This window comes from Procambarus clarkii, chromosome 79, assembly GCF_040958095.1.
Source record: "Procambarus clarkii isolate CNS0578487 chromosome 79, FALCON_Pclarkii_2.0, whole genome shotgun sequence".
NCBI classification, from domain to species: Eukaryota; Metazoa; Arthropoda; class Malacostraca; order Decapoda; family Cambaridae; genus Procambarus; species Procambarus clarkii.
Genome location: NC_091228.1, coordinates 6,432,338 through 6,453,447, shown reverse-complemented (window position 1 = coordinate 6,453,447; position 21,110 = coordinate 6,432,338). Strand labels below are relative to the sequence as shown.

At 39.9% G+C, this 21,110-nt stretch overlaps 2 long non-coding RNA genes across 2 annotated transcripts; one reads left to right on the top strand and one right to left on the bottom strand.

Annotated features, from left to right (window-relative positions):
* The first annotated feature begins 2,645 nt into the window (after positions 1 to 2,645).
* On the top strand, positions 2,646 to 6,700 carry LOC138357576 (uncharacterized). Its single transcript, XR_011225066.1, has 6 exons — positions 2,646 to 3,330; positions 4,386 to 4,606; positions 5,089 to 5,142; positions 5,570 to 5,631; positions 5,943 to 6,001; positions 6,561 to 6,700. It is a non-coding gene; the product is annotated as an uncharacterized lncRNA (long non-coding RNA).
* Positions 6,532 to 21,110, bottom strand: LOC138357574 (uncharacterized). The gene is made up of 5 exons (XR_011225065.1): positions 20,897 to 21,110; positions 17,207 to 17,369; positions 15,543 to 15,706; positions 14,199 to 14,298; positions 6,532 to 6,626 (listed from the first exon to the last, which is right to left on the bottom strand). It is a non-coding gene; the product is annotated as an uncharacterized lncRNA (long non-coding RNA).

Sequence of the window (21,110 nt, the reverse complement as noted above, 5' to 3'; positions counted from 1 at the left end):
CACAGAGATTAGATATTAGTAAAGTAAAGTTCATTTTATTCAGGAAAGTACATAAATAGTCGATTTACAAACATAATATTGGATTTATAGATAGAGCTAGTACATACAATACCTAAAGCCACTAGTACGCATAGCGTTTCGGGCATATTATTGAGAGAGGAAAGATATTTATATTTAAACAATTTTTTTTTTTTACCGACGCTCTCCCTATTGATGAGAACTACAACCTAATGAAGATAAATGTTAATTTTATGTAGATACTGTAATAAACGAAAGTTTTTAATGTCATCAGAGAAGCAGAAATATAGGCAAATTTTAAATCCCTTGTCATAAATATAACTGAAGTGAAAGCAAAGATATATGCATTTTGATAGTTACAAAGACAGCTCTTTAACACGGGTGTTCAAGTTCAAGTATGTTTATTGAGATAAGCAATAAATATATCTCAAAGGGATAGAGTAGCTTAGGCTATTTCTACCCCCCTCTATTTCAAGTCCCTCAAGGGGCGCACAAACGCTGTGAGTACAAATAGACAAATTAAAATACAAGAATCCCATTTAACATTGCAGGTTAATATAGTAAGTACAGCATATAATTGTTACACTCTTGGGGCAAAATTCTTGTAGCTCCTAAGTATACTGTCTATCATACCATTATCACACATCCAAACAATTTGATGTGGTACACTATTTATTTCCTTATTTCTATAGTTTTCAATAAGTTGACATTCTTATACATAATGTTCTAAGGTGTGGGCGTGCGGCATACTACATAATTTACACTCCTTATCTTTTTCACTGACATCAACACCGTATTGCCAGATATATTTGTATCCTAATCTTAATACTTTTTTTTATCTACTGTTGAGAATATGTAAGACAAATGTAAGGTTTTGAGGCTAAGTAACGAAGATAGTTACAAGATACGAGCCAGATGGTGTTGAGATTGCAAAAGGGATTATGAAAAGAACTTAAGCCAAAAGAAATCAATGCATAAATGTTCGCAAATATGAGACTGGGATTTATTTCTTGAAAAGTTAGCAATAAAATACGCTTTCTAGTTCTTTATTTTTAAAATTAAGACCAGGGATTCTGTCTAACGAAGCTGCAAGCTAAAACACCGTTATCCTATAATGTTCATCTGTAGCTTGACCCTAAATACTGTTTATTAAACGAATTTATTGTTAGAGTTCATTATGAATCAACTTTGTTGAATTCAGAGTTCCCAACAAATACCTTCCTGTGATTGGCTGTTGCGGGGAATACCAACACTCTTTTATGAATAAAATTTATACTAAGAAATAGGTCCTTGTGCACAACAACAAGGTTGTTGTGAAAAAGAACAACAATTTTTGTTTTAAACAAGACAGAAATCTCCATCTAACTGAATAATTTACTCGAATAAGAGGGCAGAGCAGCGTATCATTATTTGTGTGAGGCAACCCCCACTGATGACGTCACAAGTTAGGTAGCCAGCCCATGTTTCTGTAACACTCGTTACATCCTGCAGTATTTAATTATCACTATATTAATACTTTTAAATACTTAACATTTTACTTTTTAGGTAGATTAAAGTTGAAGCAGAATGTCATAAGCAAGGATGGTGTGCTGAATAGAGATGATTTATTAAGTGGATGGAGCCTTTAGCTGATCCCTTCCTGTGATTGGCTGTTGTGTGAATGTCAACAAAGAGTTTCTACCAATGATATGCCATTTATTATGCACCCCATACTATCTGTGGGAGGAGCTTGGAAACTTCCTACCCGAGCACAACAACCCGCCTTATGGGTTGCTATTTGGCTATTTATAGTGCGTTGGAAAAAATAGAGATGGCGCTAGTAGTATTTTGTGGGGTAATTTGTTATAGGTGTAATTTGATGTCAACAGATGGCGTAAGCTGTATCTTATGGGCACTGTTGACCAGCCAGTTGATAGTGTTCTCTTCTGCCGACAGATGGCATCAGCTGTATCATTATTACTTCCGAATTCCCTTTAAACACTGATCTACAAATCCCTTGGCTTATGATAAGGTTTTATACCATTTATGATAAGTATTAGATAACTGGAGTTCCGCAATTACTTTTATTTATCAACTGTTGAGGATATCATCATATAACGTCTGGTTAGGACGTACTGCTCTCGATTAATGAAGATTAAGCCACCCAAGAGGTGGCACGGGCATGAATAGCCCGTAAATACTGCTCTCGTAATATTATTCAGGGGGGTGGGGGAACTATCAGGTGAAAGGGGCAAGCCATTACGACTATAGCACTGGGAAGGGATCAGGATTCGGATTTGGGATGGAACGGGGGAAAGGAATGGTGACCAACCTCTTGGGCGGTCGGGGATTGAACGCGGACTTGTTGGAAACGAGACCGTCGCTCTACCGTCCAGCCCAAGTGGTTAAGCGTAATATTATTAAAACAACAATATATGCATATAATAACAGCATTTCACACTAAAAATACTTGGATATATTGAAATTTGGTAGTGAATCCCAATCTAGGAATCTCCTATGACTAAACTGTACTTTTTAATCATTTTTGTGTACTTATTATTAAATAATTAAGTACTTACTATAATAATTAAATAAATTATTTTATTTAATATTTAAATTAAATGATAAAATAATAGGTAATAATAAATCATTGTGTAGGGGGACAGGCAGCCAGTGTATATATACATGTTAGTCCCTTGTCATAAATATAACTGAAGTGAAAGCAAAGATATATGCATTTTGATAGTTACAAAGACAGCTCTTTAACACGGGTGGAACACGAACAAGGGGAACTTAGTACCCAAATGAGCCACAGAGATATTAGAAAGAATTTTTTCAGTGTCAGAGTAGTTAACAAATGGAATGTATTAAGCAGTGATGTGGTGGAGGCTGACTCCATACACAATTTCAAATGTAGATGTGATAGAGCCAAATAGGCTCAGGAACCTGTACACCTGTTGATTGACGGTTGAGAGTCGGGACCAAAGAACCAAAGCTCAACCCCTGCAAGCACAAATTAGGTGAGTACAACTAGGTGAATACAGCTGAGGGGCGGGACCAAACAGCTGAAGCTCAATTCCCTACGCATAACTAGGCGAGTCCATAGGAATTACCGTTTGTCCTGGCGCCATCTATGTTTTGACAGGAGTACTACTAATGTTCCCACGTTATGTGATGATCGCTATACGGGTTTTACGGTCAGTTGCTCTTCTATATATGTTTATGGACAACGTAGGTGATTTGAGGCAATTTGCGGCCAGAGTGAAATAGTATTCACGCGGTGAGTGATGGAGGAGGATATATACTGCTGTGTACTCGACCAGCGGGTGAGAGGTAAGTTATATCGAACAATTATGGGGAATAGATGGGTTATTTTAAGCGTAGAATGTCAGGTAACCGGTAACTACACAGATGGGGTAGTGTTTTTTAAGTCTTTATTTACTAAAGTGGAACATTACATTATGCCTTTAGCTGAACAAATCTACTGGTTTTATGAAAGTATTTTACCTAAATATTTGTATTTGGTTAACTAGTTCAGCCGTTACCAGGGAGGGTGTTCCTTTAATCTAATCTAAAAATTCTAGCCGGACAAAGTGGTTAAATAAAGAAATTGAATAGAACGAAGTGGTTTGCCAGGGTGCTTAATATTTAGTTTAGTTCACTTACTATGCAGGCCATGCTTAAAGAATGCAAGTTTATCATATTGAATTTACCGTAGTTTTACTGCATTTAATATACCGTTTTTACCCTATTTAATTATGTCTGGTAAAGGCCGGTCGTGGAAAGTTCCTAATATAGCAAGTTTTAAAGGAGAAGTTTGAGTTAAGTTAGTGACCAATTAGCGACCAATTAGCTTAGTCTATTGTGAGGAAAGTTACTAGAATCTAACATTGCAAGTGCCATTTCTCTACTCTTTTTGAGAAACATGACTAGATACATGAATCGCATAGTTTTATTACTAAATGTTCATGGATTAGGTATTGCCTATAGTTGAGGAAATGGTGATAAGGCTTGTGATTTTGTGTACCTTGACTTCAGCAGAGATTTTGATAGTGGCGCAAAATTGAGGGGCTCGGATCATTGGGAATGCTGACTGAAGTTGATTAGGTCATGGCTATACCAAAGGAAATTGGTATAAATGGGGTTAAGTTGGGAGAAGTGTGGTAAGTAGTGCCTAAAAGCTCTCCTTGGGCCTCGGTTATTCGCAAGATTATGGTTTAGACTGCAATAGTTGCAGAATTGGCAAATAAAAAATACCGATGCCCTATATAGTTTTGAAATGGTTAATACTACCAGATGCAGTTTAATGCTGACAAATGTAAGGTTTGGGGGCTAGGTAAAGATAAGATAGATGGTGTAGATTGTTAAGAGTATTAAATTTTTTGCAGGTGGTAAATTGTCCCCGAGCTGGCACTGCTCTCCAGCCTGGGATGTTGATTGGTTAGTCTTCAACTGCCTCCCAACATGGTAGTGATGTCCTGAGCTGACATGCAGTGAGGAATGTGGAAAGCTTCCTGAATTGGCACATGGTATGCCTCACTTTCAAACCAGCAGCTGGCACAAATGTTCCAGCTAACATCAGGATAGTGGATGAAGCCCACACTAAAATGTAAGTGGTACAGTAAATGGACACCCCCCCCCCCCCTCCCTTTTGACACTGAACAGTTGGGAGGAAGGAGGGGAAAAAGTGTGGCTTATAGTTCTATTGCTACAGAATCTTTTGCCATAAGCCAGTGGCACTTGCTATTCAGAATCTCCCCCTTACATAGTTAATTAAAAACGAAATGCTGTAGACAAGCTTAAATTTTGAAGGGGGCAACATTTTCGTTGCCATCAAAGCACATCAAAGATGCTCTGAGCCAACTTCCCCTAGTCATTAGTGAATGGTGGCCAGTAACGCTAGTAGGAACTTATAAAATTTGTATAGGATGTTGACTTGAAATGACTATAGCTTTGTTTGTAATTACGATGGGATGACGAGATACTTAGTGTGCCATTTAAAACGGCAACTGTTAAACTGGTGGTACAGGGATGAACAATAACATTGCTATGCAAATAACTTTTTAGTAATATTTACTGTTCACATGACAGGTTGTGGAAGGTCCTGGCAACAAAGAGCTGCAGGAAAATACTTGCAGATCTACAGTAAGTAGTGTTGTGTACATTGGAATTAGAGGGTAGAAGTTAATTGCTAAAAACCTATTAAATATTAGGGTATGGAAGTTTAGGCTTAGGCTAGTGGGTACCATATCTGCAAGTTTAGTCCTTTCAGGAATGTATTGAATAGAATGGTATGTTGAAATTGTGAAAATTGTAATGTGGGGCATTAGATCTTAAACAGCATAGTTGAGGGTGTTTTATTAACTAAACAAGATTTAAATGTCATTAAAATTTTATTAACATTAAATGTTTGTTAAATAAGCTTTAATCTATAAATGTATAACACTGTTAAGGGTAATCATGAGTCAAAGTTAATGGCAGGAAAAGTTTTGTTCTAAGTGATGGTAATTTTCCCTTGAAAGTAAAAAAAATATTCAATGTTTACTTTAGCTTGGTTTTAAATTTATAATAGTTTTCCAGAATGTCGTTTGGACAGTCCAGAAGTCCCTCAGTCAGTTGCTTAAACAGAATCAGGTGAGTTGTAGTAAAGGTTAATCTGAATAGATTTGCATAAAAGTAAAATAGTAATAACTTAAACATTATAGCATTGGCTAAAGATAAATGTAAATGCCATTGAAGTGCAGTTGTGGATAGTTTCTCAAATGACATTTACTGAGACTTGGCAAATTGATGCCATATATATTTATATTGCTAAATTAGATCTTTACTACTACTAGAATATGTAGGAAAGGTAAATTCCTTAAAGAATTTTTTTACATCTGAATTTGTAAAGTACAGCAAGATTGGCTTTAAATCTGAAATTAATTTGTTGAAATATTTTTCAGGTGAAAGTGATTATGCATGGACTGGCTTGGAGTGAGGCTCCTTTACTCTACAAAAGTGGGTGAGTTTGAATTTGATGTTTTAGCTATATCAATGACCTAATCTTAATTCTCTTATCTAGTCCATTTATAGGTGTGTAACCATGTCCTACTGTTACAACCCACAGGGGATGATGCAGCTTGTACTGATCCTACCCCATTTCATAAAAGGGGACCAGGCAGTCCTGCAGACTTCCCTGGCTTGGCTTTTTCAGGGCTTTGCTCTACTACCCATCTATTAGATGGACTAGATTTGCATAGGTTTAGGGACCCTTAACAATGGTTACATTGTTAATTCTCACAGGGCTTGTTTGCTGAATGGGTGGATGCATCTACAACTTTAGTGCCTGGCATGCATTGTACAGTGCTTTCAGTAAAGCATATGTACAATGTGCTGATGGCACTAAAGTGGTGGATGTAATGCACCCATTCAGGGAACAAGCTCTGCACTAAAACCAGAGGAAGGGATAGGCCTTGCTGAGCCTATCTTAAAAGATAGGCTGTTAGGATTTTCTGGGCTTATTATTAGGCATTGGTGATAATAAAAGAAGTGTCCCTGCTTAATGTTTATTTCTTTTACAGGTGATTGTCTGGAGTTGTCTTGGCCTTTTGGATCTTCTGTTCATCTAGGAGCATCTGTCCCACAACCTGAAACAATAATAAATATTAGATGTATTATAAATACTATATGTAAAACTTATTAAATAAAACAATTTTAATGACTACTTTATACCTTATCCTGAAATTATGCTGGAAATTATTGTTTACTACTATTGATGCAATGTTTAAACATCTGAAATTTTTTTATTTTGAAAATAAATACTTGGTAAAATTTACACCTATTTGTAACTTGTTACATAGGTGCATGCAAAATGCATTGAAAAGATGTAAGTGGACTACCTATTCAATTTACATAAACAACAAATATTGCAAATTAGTCTGAAATATTAAAGTGGAAGAAACTTTAGTCAATATTTTAGTTTTCATATTTGAAAGTAAATTTAAAGCTATGCAACACCTAAGCTTTGTACAAAATATAATTAAATTAACTAAAGATCATTGTTAATTACAAAACATTAGAAAAGTGACACTGAAGCATCTATACAACATGGTTTTCAAAGTCTTTGGTAACTTAAATTTAATCAAAGCTCTTAAATCATTTGTCTGCCAAACTTCAGATATTCTGAAATATTTTACCTAGATTAAAACCATCATTGTTTGAAAGGGCAAAATGGATTACTGTCAATTAGTTTGACCTAACATCTGCAAGGTCCTGAAGGAATGGAATTTTTTTTTTTGTAAAACTGTTTGCTAAAAACAAACTCTGCTCATTTTTTTTAGAAATGGTAATTGCAACATTACCAAAGGCCATTGTTTTAATAGCCAAAGAACCAAATGAAAGACCAAGAAGCAACAAACAGGTACATGGTAGAAAGGACAAAAGAATGGTTACGAGGACCCTTTCATTTGTTAAAGAAATGACTGGGGAAAAATGCTGTCATACCACAAGGGGTCTTAACCCTTGTCATATACATCACTGACATTAATCTAAATATTACCAACAACAAAAATTGCTGATAACATGTTATAAAAAAAAATAAAATTGAGGCCTTAATGCAGATCTCTAACTCTACAAATAGTAACAAGACTGGCAATTTCTTAATATAAAACAGAAAAAAATCCAAGACCTTGCACGTGAGCCAGAACAATCCATATCACAACTACCACATTAAAATGAAACAACAATGAAGGTAAGGTAATTACCAAAAGAAGGCACCAAAGTGCGAAATAATCAGAGGGCGCTAAATATCACCAAGAATGCCAATACGAGAACAAAAATGCATAAGGCGAACGATATCAAAAGTATCCGATTCACCTAGAATTCTATCGAGGGACGGTCGGAAAGCAAGACACACGCTCGTCCTGGAAGTCAGGACATTCAACAAGGATATGCACAACTGTAAGAGGGACAACGCAATTCGGACAATAAGGAGCAGGGTGGCGCTCCATTAAGTGACCGTGGGTATGACCAACTCACAGCCGTGCCAAAGCAGTGTCCCACCGCCGGTTACAGTGGTAGGAGGAAGGCCACGGGGACACACTAAGTTTGAGAGTACGCAGCTTGTTACCAACCACAGAGGACCAACAACCCTGCCAACGGGGAAGAATGAATAACAGGATAAAAGTCGGAATAAAGAATACCTTTACGGGAGATGGGACAAGAACGGATAGCTTCCTTAGCGGCAGCATCCGCACGCTCATTGAAACACCAATATGGCTGGGAACCCAGCAAAACTCTACTGATTTAAATTTACTAGAAATAAGAAACAGCCAATGTTGAATCTCAATGACCACCGGATGGACAGGATTAAAGGACCCTAGAGCCATGAGGGCACTACGAGAATCAACTACAACCACAAAGGAGGAATGAGAATGAGAAAGCAAGAGACGAAGAGCATAGAGAATAGCATAAAGTTCTGCCGTAAAGACGCTAGCCTCCGAAGGGAGGCGACACATGTAAGTACGGTCAGGAAAAACAACAGAGTAGCCCACACCATCCGCAGACTTAGACCCATCAGGGAAGATGGAAATAGAGTGGGAGTGCGAAGAAAAGTGCTCAAGGAAGAGGCTTTTCAGAATTGTAGGAGGGGTAAAGGATTTAGTAATACAAGTCAAGGACGTAGAAAACTTGGGAAGGGGGACTCTCCACGGAGGTAATGAAGGAACAATATGAGGAGAAACATTAGAAATATGAACAGAAAGAGAATCCTGTAAGCGAGATAACTGGACAGAAAGTGGGAGACAATGAAGAGGAAGAGGAACAGGAACCACAGGAGGAGGAAAAGTCAATGCACGACAGAGGCGAGAGGAAGGATGTTGGAAGGACCGCGCAAGATAGCGAAGACAGTAGCGATCACGGCAGTCCTGAAGAGAGAGAAAGCCAGTGTCAACATACAAACTAAGGGCGGGAGTCGAACGAAAGCCACCAGAGCCGAGACGCAACCCAGTATGGTGCAAAGCATCAAGATGGCGAAGAGTAGAAGGAGAAGCAGAAGAGTATGCAGGGCAACCATAATTAAGTTTAGACAGGACGAGAGAGGAGTGCAAACAGAGGAGCGTGCGCCTATCCACTCCCCAAGAAGTATGGGACAAAACCTTAAGGAGGTTAAGGGCCTTAGAGCATTCAACTCGGAGGCAAGAGATATGGGCTGACCAAGACAAACGAGTGTCAAAGACTAACCCCAAAAGCTTCGCGGAATCCCTGTACACAATGAGATGACCATAAAGCAACAACAATGAAGTAAAGGTCCTTTCAGTAAGAATCTATCATTCACTGAAAGTTGCTGCAGTTAAAAATAAAAGAAAATACAAGTCCCTAGAAATAAACAAGCAACCTTTTTGACTAAGGAAAAGAAGGTAGTTATTCTACTGTATAAATCTAAGTATTCACTTAGATAACTGTATCCAAGCATAGAGGTTTCCCCCCCCCCTTCCCTTTCAGAAAAACATCTACTTTCGAAAAAGTTTAACATTGGCCAACAAAAATGATTCCAGAACTAAATTGCCTAATACCAGGAACAACTGAGAGCCATGACAAACACTGCAACCCTCTCCTACCCCCAAGTCTTATGCTATTTATGATCCAAGGTAATTTGAGATACTATACTGTACTTCCTACAGACGAGTCTAGTGAGAGGGTGATCTCCTGGCGATTAAATTGAAGCACGATACAGGTGTCAACGAACATCAGTCAGCCCACTTGTTAGCACAGTGGATAACAAATGACATCATAATCTGCAGTGTTGTATGCCTCCCTGTGGCCATTTAAATCAATAAAACACAGGGGTGTGGCAATGTTTACAGCATAAGGCAAGGTATAGAGGAATCCTGGAATGCCATGTAATGTGCAGTCCTTGAATGTGCTTTAGGCAACCAAATTGAATAACAACATTTCTGGTGTTTGGCTATATAATCCGAGTTTCTCATTCGGTATAATGTTTTAAACCTAAATAGGAATTCACTTTAAAGGTCAATTTATTTGGAAAGTGCTAACCAGATTCCAAATTACTGAGCTCTGAAAGTACTACAAGGCAAGTTTAACCGAATGAGTGTTTGCCTATCCATACCCCCATGAGGTATGTGACAACACTGAATAAAGAAAGGGTCTTTGAGCATTCACCGTGCAGGTATTTGACATGACCAATATAGCCAAGTGTTAAAGATCATTCTAAGCAGTTCTGCACAATCCATATACTATCAATTAATATAATTGTACAATGGTGCTTGGTGGATGATATTTCCTATTAAAACTCATTGGACAACTGTTTGTATTAGACATTTTAAACCTACAAATGGTAGCCCTAGATATCGCACTACAGTATTAATTACAAGATGAACAATGTAAAATCAATACCACAACAGCAAAGGATGACGGCTTTTCAACAACCGACAAACACGCAGGTCTAACACCAGCCATCCCGAGAGAGGACGTCCCAAGCATGTACACCCCACAACTTTACATCACCTTTGCTACCTCACGCGAGCACGCAACAGCATGAGGATGCCATACTCCCAAACCAACTCCATGCACTTTGAGGCTTTAACAACTCAACATTTAAAAAGTTGATTTAAAAAATCAAACACCTGAATTTTCCCTAATTAAATTTACTAGGGAAATGCACACCAAGCCATGAAACTTACAATGAAGATGAACAAACTACACACAACTGTCACCAAACTTCCACATACCACCCCCCTCTCACTCCTGCCCTCCCTCCTTAGGTGCTCTGATTGGCTGAGCACCTGAGCCACCACCACTCACCTCTTGTTGTGAGAGCCTAAAGCATGTTTGGTTGCACTTTAAAAGTTCCCGAGTGTACTCGCCTAATTGTGAGTACTGCCTGCCTGGTTCACCATTTTGTTTTTCAATCTACCTCAATTTACCCCTTTACAGTCAAATATTATGCAAAATTCTGTTTAAGACTTGTCCCTTCTTAACTTAAATAACTGCTTTGGCCATCTGCAATCTTTCTAGGTGGGTAAAAATGACTCTTGAGGCCAGAAAGGACTTATCAGACGGCGATCATAACAATACGGCACACACACAAAATCACAACCTGATATACACCAAGCAGAAAATCCACTGGAGCTGTGAAGCGACGTAAACCCTTGCCCAAGGCACTGGCAGCTGCATACTCTACCACAGTATATTACTGACTTTGTAAAAGTCTTACAACCGGATTTCCCCATAAATCACAGCAAGTTTTGAGGCCCCTCCTTGAGTCAACGTCTTACGTAAGACCTACAAGCACTCAGGTGAAGGCTGAAGCAGTTCAACACCATACGCCCCAACTTCAAATACACAGTTGAGAGGCGGGACCAAAACATGATTTTCTGTGTGTGCCTGAAGTTGAGGCATACGGTCTTGCTTCACCCTTCACTTTACCCTTCACCGGCGTACTTCAGGGGTTTTATTTAATACTTGGACTGGCTTCAGTAGGGCCTCCAGACTTTCTGTGGCTTCACAAGTGTCACGTGAATCCCCTGCATAGCAGTGGAACTGCCTTTTCCCTTCACCTTCAATGCCTCTGCACTGGAAGTATACATCTACACCAGCCCAGAAGAGTCATCAGTCCTGCCACCTCTCCATACCCCCCAGGGCCTGGCACGGCTGGTACGACTCAGAGGCAAGCCGGGCGCCACTGCTAACTGGCAGTTTGTCCCCACAAACAAGCAGTTAGCCGCCTTCAACTGACAGTGGTACAGCTCAACACAAAGGCACCGCCAGCCACAACGAGCAGCTTGCTAGTTGACCAGATGTCCACCTCGTGTTGACACTGGATGAGTCATCACCGCCGGACTATATAAAGAGCGCTGCCTCCCTGGAGAGGCAATCTCTCCCTTAGTGCTCTAGGATCACCTTGGTGTCTCTAACCCGTCGTCCACTTCCAGCCAACGTCGTGTGACTGATGCCATGGTGGTATGGTAGCTGTCTTCAGAACACCAGTATATCTTCATACTTTTATTCATTGCTTATAGTTTATTTTTTGCATTTAAGGTCATACTAACTTGTTCACCTTTGCATTACATGATAGTCAAGTATTGTCATGTGTTATTTTTGTTCATTACTATTTCAGTAAATTGTTTAATTATTTATTTGATAATTTTCATTTGTTTCCACCTGCAACTTACACACTGCAAGGCCAAGAGCAGCATTTCTTTCATTTATGTGAGGGAGAGCCATACCATCTTGGTTCAGTATAGCTGTGATACCATAACCCGTCACACAAGATATCCAGTTGTAAGACTTTTACCATCAATGGTGGTAGAGTATGCAACTGGCAATGCCTTTGTTACAGGTTCGCTTCATCTCACAGTCCCAGTGGATTTTCTCACACATTTCAATACATGAAACAACTTTATTTGATACATTCCAAACCAAAGTACTGTACAGTACAGTAATTATCAAACCATCAAATGTGTGGGATAATCATAGTGCGCTAAATATCACTAACGTCGCCAATACAAGAACAAAAACGCATACGGCGAACAATATCAAAGGTATTAAATTTACCAAGAATTTTATCGAGGGACAATTGACAGTGAGGGATGGTCGGGAAGCAAGACACGTAAGTCCTGGAAGTCAGGACATGTAGAGACAACGGTTTGGACAATAAGAAGCAGGGCAGCGCTCCATTAAGTGCCCGTGAGTTAAACGTGTATGACCAATATACAACCTCGCCAGAGCCGTTTCCCACCACCGGTTACGGTGGTAGGAGGAAGGCCACGGGAACACACTACTCTTAAGAGCACGCATTTTGTTACCAGTAACAGAAGACCAACAACCCTGACAACGGGCAAGAATGGGGAAATGAATAACTGGGTAAAAGTCATAATAAGGAATACCTTTACGGGAGATGGGACAGGTGCGGATAGCTTCCTTAGCGGCAGTGTCCGCACGCTCATTTAAGAACACACCAATATGGGTGGGAATCCAGCAAAATTCCACTGTCTTAAATCTACTGGAGATAAGAAACAGCCAATGTTGAATTTCAACTACCAAAGGATGGACTGGATTAAAGGATTCTAGAGCCATGAGGGCACTGCAAGTGTCAACTACAAACACAGAGGAGGATTGACAGCGAGAAAAGAGTTGATGAAGAGCATAGAGAATAGCTTAAAGTTCTGCCATGAAGATGCTAGTCTCCGGAGGCAGGAGACACAAAGGTGCAGTCAGGAAAAACAACAGAGTAGCCTACACCGTCTGCAGACTTAAGACCCATTGGTGAAGACGGAAATAGAGTGGAAGTGTGAAGAAAAGCGTTCAAGGAAAAGGTGATTTAGAACTGTAGGAGGGGTAAAAGTTTTAGTCATGTGGGTCAAGGCTTACAGAATTTAGGAACGGGGACCCCTCCATAGGGGCAAAGACGGAATGACACGAGGGGAAATATTGGTAACACAAACTGAAAGAGCATTTTGTAAGAGAGACAACCGTACAGAAAGAGATAGATGGTGAAGGGGAACAGGAACCACAGGATGGGTAAAGGTCAAGGCATGACATAAGCAAGAGTGAGGGTGCTGTAAGGACCGTGCAAGGTGGAGAAGACAGTAGCGATCATGGCGATCCTGTAGAAACAGGACGCCAGTTTCAACATACAGGCTTAGGGTAGGTGTCGAAGGAAAGGTACCAGAGCTGAGCCGTAACCCAGTATGATGCAGTGTGTCCAGATGGTGAAGGGTAGAAGGAGAAGCAGATGAGTAAACAGGGCCATAATCGAGTTTAGACAGAACGAGAGAGGAATGTAAAGAGAGGAGCAGTGTCGATTAGCTCCCAAGAAGTATGGGACATGACCTAAAGTTAGTTAAGGGCCTTAGAGCATTCAACTCGGACGTAAAAAATATGGGGCGACAAAGACAAACGAGTGTCAAAGATTAGCCCTAAAAGCTTTAGCAGATTCTTTGTACAAAAGGGGATGACCCCTGTTACCTAACAGTAAATAGGTATCTGGGAGTTAGCTGTTACAGGCTGCTTCCTAGGGGGGTGCGTGTGTGGGAGAAAAAAAAATTTAGTAGTTAACCACTGAACTGCTCTGTCTCCAAATAACACCCTGGTGCACAAGAAATAAATTCTTTCCAAAAATTTTTTTTCTCTTCTTATATTGTTAAAATGCAGAGTCTGATCACGGGGAAACTAAACAAAAAATATTGTATGTGACTTACTTTAGCTGCGATGGAGCTGGGAAGTTGAGCAAATTATGGGCGCTGAGCGTTGGAGCGATGGGGGGCCTGTCGGCCCCGCCACCCCGTGCGACGGCAGTTGCTGCGAATAAAATGTTGCGCAATTATTTTGAAGTTTCTCATTCATTTCTTCTTTTTTTTGCTGTAATATTATTTAAAAGTGTGTAATTTGTGGAATTTATATAATTCAAAGTATAGAACATCGCTATGCTCAAAATTATGGGCCTCATATATGCAACATATTCTACAATCAAACAGTGTTTTTGCTGTTATTACACTATATACACACATTGTATATACCCATCTACGTATGTATTCACCATAACGATCCACTATGTTGGTATGGTGAGCCCAAAAAACATGAGTGAGCTGCCACACCCTGCCAGTCCTCCCTCCCTCCTCCAACACATTACTCGCCAACATTCCTCCTCCCAAAATACTGTTATTGTGTTTATTACATTATTTACACACGTTATGTATAAGTATGTACATGTTTTATTCACGTACATACGTACATACTTGCCATCTCCTCACCTCTCTCTCTTGCCTACTTAATGCTCTTGCTTCCCTCATCTCATCACAATCGACTTTATAATGGTCCAGGACGGATCGAAATGTCGTCGTCTATTCAATTTCCAGTGTGTGGTTTGGTCAACAATGAAATCTTCATGCAAGATCTTATAAAGAAAACCCCTAGAACGAATTTTGCAGATACGAAAGAGTTTAAGGTAAGTAGGGGATGGTTTGAGAAATTTTGAAAAAAGACGTGGTATTCATAGTGTTGTGAGGAATGGTGAGGGTGCCAGCTCAGACAAAGTAGGGGCTGAAAGATTTGTTCGTGATTTTAAAGATTTTGTAGATACTGTATTGATGGATATATTCCACAACAAGTGTTTAATTGTGAGGAGACATGGCTATTCTGGAAAAAATTGCCGAAGAGGACATACATTACCTAAGAGGAGACGTCACTGCCCGGACACAAGGTAACTTGGGCTAACTTGTGTCAGGATAGGCTAACTTGTGCTGTGTGGTGATTTGAAAATTAAACCCTTGCTCGTGTATCATTCCGAAAATCCAAGAGTTTTAAAAAATATATAACGTGCAGAAAAACTGTGATGTAGAGTGGTTTGCCCTGCCATCAAAAAATATCTGCAAGAGAAAAGTTTGACACTAAAGGGCCTGCTTCTCGACAATGCTCCTGCTCATCCTCCAGACTTGGAGGATGCATTGTTGGGGCCACTTTTTTTTTTTTAGGGATATTCCTGCATGGACCCTAAGTTTCTGGCTAATGAACCAATGACATGAAGGAGGAGTTTTTCAACCTACCTTGTGTTAGGTGTGCAGGGGTCAATAGGCTGAACATAATGTCAGGAGCAAAGGGGGGCGTTTGCCTCTTCAAACACAATTGTGACCATCTTCATCTCTTCGAACTATCCTAAATGCTCTCTTCACCTGTCTGACCAAATTGGGTGTCCAGACCACCTTTGAATCTGAAATTGTAAAATTAATAGTGATTTCAGAATATTCAGTCCATTTATACTAACAAAATTATATACAGTATACTGTAATTGAAATTTTACAGAATGATAAAGGCAATTTAGTAACTTTGTTAAAATGCACATGGGGGAAATACATGAAAATAGGTTAATATGGTTTGTAAGGTTGATGGGAAATGTTTATTACTTTTATGATTTAAAAGATGTATAGCCCTAATACTCCATCCTGGGTGCATTCCACCAGGTAATGACCACAGCAAAAGTTTTCCACGAGGCTCTATTGTCACACAAACTTTTCACATTTTCAAACTTGATTCATCTTCCCCCCCCCCCCTCGTTCCAGGGGTTTTCTTTAAAAGGTCTTCATGCAAATGCCTTGGTTTCTCACAAATGATGGCCTCTGAAATGCTATCACCTGCTAACTCCTTGTTGTGTATCCAAATTAATAAAAACTTTTTAACATCCTCAAGTGTTTGTGTTCTTTGTTTCGGGATTGTTGATATGCCTTTTGCCACTTTAACGCTCATAATGTCCTTTTTCTTAGCAAGTATAGTGCATATTGTTGACATAGATTTGTTGTACTGCCTAGCTAGTTCAACAATCTGTGCACCGTTTTGACGTTTATGAATGCTCTCTTGTTTTTCCTCTATGGTCATTCTCACATGTGTTTTCTTGGCTTGAACTTTACCACTGGCTTTCTTGGGACTCATGGCAAGATATATAATAACAAATTTTATGTTCAAATAGCCAAAAATCCCAAAACAAATGTAATGCTTTATAAAGAATTCAGGCGCGATAGTTACTAGGCAGGAGACACTGGTAAACTGAGGTGCGATCACCATGCCACCACGCGCTAGGTCAGCCCATACGCATATCAACAAACTCATTTCCCGAGGCAAAGTTTGTAACCCGATTCAAATTTTTCGAAGAAATTAGGCTCGTAACCCGAAAAGTTCATAAATATTCATTCGTAAGCTGAGGTGACACTATATATAAGTAAAAAATTACAATTTTGTAGATACACTGTGCTGTATTGATGGATACATTCCACAACAAGTGTTTAATTGTGAGGAGACATGGCTATTCTGGAAAAAATTGCCGAAGAGGACATACATTACCCAAGAGGAGACGTCACTGCCCGGACACAAGCTAACTTGGGCTAACTTGTGTCAGAATAGGCTAACTCTTGTGCTGTGTGGCGATTTGAAAATTAAACCCTTGCTCGTGTATCATTCCGAAAATCCAAGAGTTTTACAAAATATATAACGTGCAGAAAAACTGTGATGTGGAGTGGTTTGCCCTGCCATCAAAAAATATCTACAAGAGAAAAGTTTGACACTCAAGGTCCTGCTTCTCGACAATGCTCCTGCTCATCCTCCAGACTTGGAGGATGCATTGTTGGGGCCACTTTTTTTTTTTTTAGGGATATTCCTACATGAGCCCTGAGTTACTGGCTAATGTACCAATGACATGAAGGAGGAGTTTTCAACCTACCTTGTGTTAGGTGTGCAGAGGTCAATGGTTGAACATAATGTCAGGAGCAAAGGGGGGCGTTTGCCTCTTCGAACACAATTGCGATCATCTTCATCTCTTCGAACTATCCTAAATGCTCTCTTCACCTGTCTGACCAAATTGGGTGTCCAGACCACCTTTGAATCTGAAATTGTAAAATTAATAGCAATTTCAGAATATTCAGTCCATTTATACTAACAAAATTATACATACAGTACTGTAATTGAAATTTTACAGAATGATAAAGGCAATTTAGCAACTTTGTTAAAATGCACATGGGGGAAATACATGAAAATAGGTTAATATGGTTTGTAAGGTTGATGGGAAATGTTTATTACTTTTATGATTTAAAAGATGTATAGCCCTAATACTCCATCCTGGGTGCATTCCACCAGGTAATGACCACAGCAAAAGTTTGCCACGAGGCTCTATTGTCACACAAACTTTTCACATTTTCAAACTTGATTCATCTTTCCCCCCCCCCCTCGTTCCAGGGGTTTTCTTTAAAAGGTCTTCATGCAAATGCCTTGGTTTCTCACAAATGATGGCCTCTGAAATGCTATCACCTGCTAACTCCTTGTTGTGTATCCAAATTAATAAAAACTTTTTAACATATTCAAGTGTTTGTGTTCTTTGTTTCGGGATTGTTGATATGCCTTTTGCCACTTTAATGCTCATAATGTCCTTTTTCTTAGCAAGTAGAGTGCATATTGTTGACATAGATTTGTTGTACTGCCTAGCTAGTTCAACAATCTGTGCACCGTTTTGACGTTTATGAATGCTCTCTTGTTTTTCCTCTATGGTCATTCTCACATGTGTTTTCTTGGCTTGAACCTTACCACTGGCTTTCTTGGGACTCATGGCAAGATATATAATAACAAATTTTATGTTCAAATAGCCAAAAATCCCAAAACAAATGTAATGCTTTACAAAGAATTCAGGCGCGATACTTACTAGGCAGGAGACACTGGTAAACTGAGGCGCGATCACCATGCCACCACGCGCTAGGTCAGCCCATACGTATATCAACAAACTCCTTTCCCGAGGCAAAGTTTGTAACCCGATTCAAATTTTTCGAAGAAATTAGGCTCGTAACCCGAAAAGTTCATAAATATTCATTCGTAAGCCGAGGTGTCACTATATATAACTAAAAAATTAAACTCAGGATTACTTTCAACCCCCACCCCTTTTGCTCTACTCCATCGCCACCTACCTTTACCCCCCTCTATGATGTACTCTTCCATAGACACCTACTTTTGCCCCCCTCCTCCCCTCTACTCCTCCATCATCACCTACCTTCACACCCCCTCCCTTCTCCTCCTCCATTGTCACCTTCCTTTCACCCTCCTCTATGATGTACTCTTCCATAGACACCTACGTTCACTGCATATAATGCTCCCCTCTACTCCTCCATCGTCACCTACTTTCACCCCCCCCACCGCTCTACTCCTCCAGGGTCGCAGACAATTTCACGAGCGTGAGAACTACGAGTTCTCTAACCACTCTCACACTCCTACTCTCTCACCAGTGAGGGGGAGGGAAGGAGGGAGGAAAGGTGGGGGAGAGAGAATAGGCAGGGGGGAGGAGGGCCTAGATACATTTCTTCCATATAGCTAGGTAGACTGAGGGAGAGCTGCTTGCCAAGAGCCCTATCAGACAAGCTTCCTATTCCTCAACCCTCCCTAATATGCCACATCCTGGTCAGGACAACTTGCTCGATTGTTATTCTTGGTGTGACTCGAGAACTGACCTCGAGGCGGGGCATGGGCATGGATTATCTCCCTGGGGCACGCACCTCCCTGCCCCAGCTCTCTCTCTCTCTCACATAATCTATCAAGGGTCTAACATGAGGTCATTGTGCCTACCAGAAGTGTATATGTCCAAGGCTGGCCACCTGTCTGGACCATTCAAATGTATAAACATGTAATTAGTCTATTAAATTATATATAATGCTACAATTATAAATTAATTTGTTCATGGTCATTCGTTCATCAGTATTTTAATATGAGGTATATATACGCATGTATGTATACGTTGACGTACACATATATGATTATGTGTATGGAATGATTATGATTATGTTATTTATTTATTTATTTATTTATGCATATACAAGAATGTACATAAGAAATGTGAGGATACAAATATGGTAATTACAGTCTTGTAAAGCCACTAGCACGCGCAGCGTTTCGGGCAGGTCCTTAATCTAAGAAAATTTTAAGGAGGTAAATACTTGCAAAATTTATAGACAAAAAAATGATAACAGATTACATGAAATGAAAAAAAAAAAGATGAGAGAAAATTGTAGGTACAGTATATTAAAGCACATAGGTAGCTAAGATTGATTGCAATGACAGCTTGAATGGTAGTTGACAAAAAATTGGTAGGCACAATACAGCAGAAACAATATAAGATTGATTGCAATGACAGCTTGAATGGTAGTTAACAAAAATTGGTAGTCACAATACAGCATATGGCTAGTACATAAAAGAAGACAGCAATGAACACAATGATAAGGTTGTTTGATATTACATAAAAAATAGGAGATTGGGTAACACTAGGTACAGAGCAAATTTAAAGCTCAGTGTAGGAAACTAAGAAGATGAAGTTAGGTACTTTTTGGTTTTGCTTTTAAATAAGGCAAAAGTTTTACAGTTTTTCAATTCACTAGGGAGTGAGTTCCATAGACTAGGTCCCTTGGTCCCATATATGTGTAATCATATATGATTATATCTAATGGAATGCATTAGTAAGTGATGTGGTGGAGGCTGACTCCATACACAGGTTCAAGTGTAGATATGATAGAGCCCAATAGGCTCAGAAACCTGTACACCTGTTGATTGACGGTTGAGAGGTGGAACTAAAGAGCCAGAGCTCAACCCCAGCAAGCACAATTAGGCGAGTATATGAACGAATGCACATGTACACTTTCAAATGAATTAAGATACCTTGAGATACACAATGACTTAGTTTAAATAGTTTAAACACTTTATGGTACCCTGTACTGATTTTGACATGCTGATGTCTGGAAGGGAGAGGGGGTGTGGGGGGTTATTGTCTGGGGTGGAGGACCAGAGGAGGGGGTCAGTGGAAGGATGGTGGCTGGAGGGATGCCATTGTTCTAATGGTTATGAAAACAATTATTGATGGCAGGAATTCAGTGGGTGTGTACTTCACCCACACCATCACCATACTGTGCCCTGCTACAACCCCCCCCCCCACTCCACCCATGCTGTGCGGGGCGTATTACACATTATGGGATAACCGACTGTCTGTCCATTCCTGTCTGCTCGTTATGCTGCCCTTCCTTTTGAAAATTGTCTGCCTTATCGACTTCCTTCAAGACCACACGTTAGCCTCTTATCACGCCCTCTTACCACTCTCAGGGAGCCGGCTCTTCTATACAATAGTTACCACTCAGTCCCCAAGGTGAAAGAGTGTCCGAGCATATGACTTGTTACGTGTACTTATTTGCGATTCGTTTGGGCTGTCACGTGTGGTGATTAGTGTTGGGTAAGGCTAGGCCAGGTCAGGTCAGACTAGGCCAGGTCAGACTAGGCTAGGTCAGACTAGGCTAGGTAAGGCTAGGCCAGGTCAGGTCTGGCTAGGCTAGGCCAGGTCAGGCCAGGCCAGGCTAGGCAGGGTGAGAGAAGTAAAACGGCAGGTACTTACGTTTCCGAGAAAGTAGCGGCGGTAGTATATTGTTGATTTAGATTCGACGACATCCTGAAGCTAGTAGGTGGCGGCCTCATCGCTCTCGAACTTCTTGTTGTTGTAGGGGATACGAGGCACACCCAATATCCCCCTTACATTAATCACATCGCACACTAATATTTTGACTATTTCGGATATATGTATTACATACATATACATACAATTATATGTA